At 49.0% G+C, this 2,075-nt stretch overlaps 5 non-coding genes across 5 annotated transcripts; all 5 read left to right on the top strand.

Annotated features, from left to right (window-relative positions):
* The first annotated feature begins 1,168 nt into the window (after positions 1-1,168).
* Pmar_PMAR021617 lies at positions 1,169-1,240 on the top strand. The gene has a single exon. It is a non-coding gene; the product is annotated as a tRNA-Cys (tRNA).
* A 108-nt stretch (positions 1,241-1,348) lies between these two features.
* On the top strand, positions 1,349-1,421 carry Pmar_PMAR021616. Its single transcript has one exon. It is a non-coding gene; the product is annotated as a tRNA-Arg (tRNA).
* A 120-nt stretch (positions 1,422-1,541) lies between these two features.
* On the top strand, positions 1,542-1,613 carry Pmar_PMAR021615. The gene has a single exon. It is a non-coding gene; the product is annotated as a tRNA-Cys (tRNA).
* Positions 1,614-1,721: 108 nt separating this feature from the next.
* Positions 1,722-1,794, top strand: Pmar_PMAR021614. Its single transcript has one exon. It is a non-coding gene; the product is annotated as a tRNA-Arg (tRNA).
* A 120-nt stretch (positions 1,795-1,914) lies between these two features.
* Positions 1,915-1,986, top strand: Pmar_PMAR021613. The gene has a single exon. It is a non-coding gene; the product is annotated as a tRNA-Cys (tRNA).
* The last annotated feature ends 89 nt before the right edge of the window (positions 1,987-2,075 follow it).

Genomic DNA, 2,075 nt, shown 5'->3' with positions numbered 1-2,075 from the left:
AATTTTCTGGTAATTCCTGCCGTAAAGTGGGACAGTATATCACTTGCGTGCCGATGCACTAAGGCCAATTATCAAAGTAATATCGCGGTGGCGCCAAGACGCGATGATCGATACATATGGGGACGAGGAGGTCAAAAAGCTCGCCAGGCACGGAGCAGCTATAGTGAGAGAATACGTACACCGCCCTCTGGGCTAGGTGGATAGGAGGTGAACTTCATATAAGTCCGTGAGTCACGAACTCATGAGTAATTGTGATCGAGGCCCGCTGCCCGCATAGTCTGAGGATGGTCGGATAAGGTGTTTCTGGGATCAATAGGATTTGTGTTTAAGAGTGATTAGTAACAAGGCCACACCTGTGTTTCATGGGTTGGGGACCCGAGAACGGCGGAAGGGATCAGAACACTGACATAAAACCCAGGCGTGAACTTGCTAACACCAACACCCTTAATTAACCCGTTGGGCATTCAAGTATGGAGCTTCGAACATGCACGCGGGAGAGGTTTGGCAACATGAGGCGGGGGCATTCACCCGGGATCTGCACGGTGGCTGATTGGTATAGCCGTGTTTATCCCGGGCACCGAATGCGTCACGGACGTGGACTGCTTCCCACATGGGTTTGTGAGATCCACCCTCGTCCGTGACATATTGCCAAAACTCCCATCACAGAACCTCCATCAACTGCGAACGGCATGACGTGAGTGAAGGTCTCCCAAGAGAGCAAGTTCACGGATAGCCGAAAGACAGATGACGGAATTTCAAGAGAAAAGCAAGACGTCAAGTCGTTGCTAAAGCAGTGATCCAGTCTGATCACCTTCGGACCACACATTCACCCGGGATCTGCACGGTGGCTGATTGGTATAGCCGTGTTTATCCCGGGCACCGAATGCGTCACGGACGTGGACTGCTTCCCACATGGGTTTGTGAGATCCACCCTCGTCCGTGACATATTGCCAAAACTCCCATCACAGAACCTCCATCAACTGCGAACGGCATGACGTGAGCCACCCTCCTAAGGTGGAGATTCCGAGTTCGATCATCGGGTAGGGTAGATAAGTTTAGTAAGAATCATTAGAGGACGACTCGATTGAGCTGGCTGTAAACGACACAGTGAGGAGTGAAATTTTGAATGAAAATAGGTCAAATAGAGGACTAGTCAAATTGTGTGCATGGGTGTGTAGCTCAGTGATAGAGCGGCTGACTGCAGATCAGCAGGTCCTCGGTTCAAATCCGGGCGTGCCCTTTGAACCTTCGCAAAATTTCCATCAAGGAATTTTCGAGGGGTAGAGTAATCACTCATGTAATCGGCGAAACAGTCACAGACATCAACATGATCGGAAGTTGAATCATCGCCCTGCTGGCCCAATGGATAAGGCGCCACCCTCCTAAGGTGGAGATTCCGAGTTCGATCCTCGGGTAGGGTAGATAAGTTTAGTGAGAATCATTAGAGGACGACTCGATTGAGCTGGCTGTAAACGACACAGTGAAGAGCGAAATTTTGAATGAAAATAGGTCAAATAGAGGACTAGTCAAATTGTGTGCATGGGTGTGTAGCTCAGTGGTAGAGCGGCTGACTGCAGATCAGCAGGTCCTCGGTTCAAATCCGGGCGTGCCCTATGAACTTTCGCAAAATTTTCATCAAGGAATTTTTGAGAGGTAGAGTAATCACTCATGTAATCGGCGGAACAGTCACAGACATCAACATGATCGGAAGTTGAATCATCGCCCTGCTGGCCCAATGGATAAGGCGCCATCCTCCTAAGGTGGAGCTTCCGAGTTCGATCCTCGGGTAGGGTAGATAAGTTTAGTAAGAATCATTAGAGGACGACTCGATTGAGCTGGCTGTAAACGACACAGTGAGGAGTGAAATTTTGAATGAAAATAGGACAAATAGAGGACTAGTCAAATTGTGTGCATGGGTGTGTAGCTCAGTGGTAGAGCGGCTGACTGCAGATCAGTAGGTCCTCGGTTCAAATTCGGGTGTGCCCTTTGAACCTTCACAAAATTTCCATCAAGGAATTTTCTAGAGGTAGAGTAATCACTCATGTAATCGGCGGAACAGTCACAGACATCAACAT

This window comes from Perkinsus marinus (assembly GCF_000006405.1).
Source record: "Perkinsus marinus ATCC 50983 genomic scaffold scf_1104296944706, whole genome shotgun sequence".
Lineage (NCBI taxonomy): Eukaryota > Perkinsozoa > Perkinsida > Perkinsidae > Perkinsus > Perkinsus marinus.
The sequence above is the reverse complement of the archived record's forward strand: the minus strand, read 5'-3'. Positions and strand labels throughout refer to the sequence as shown.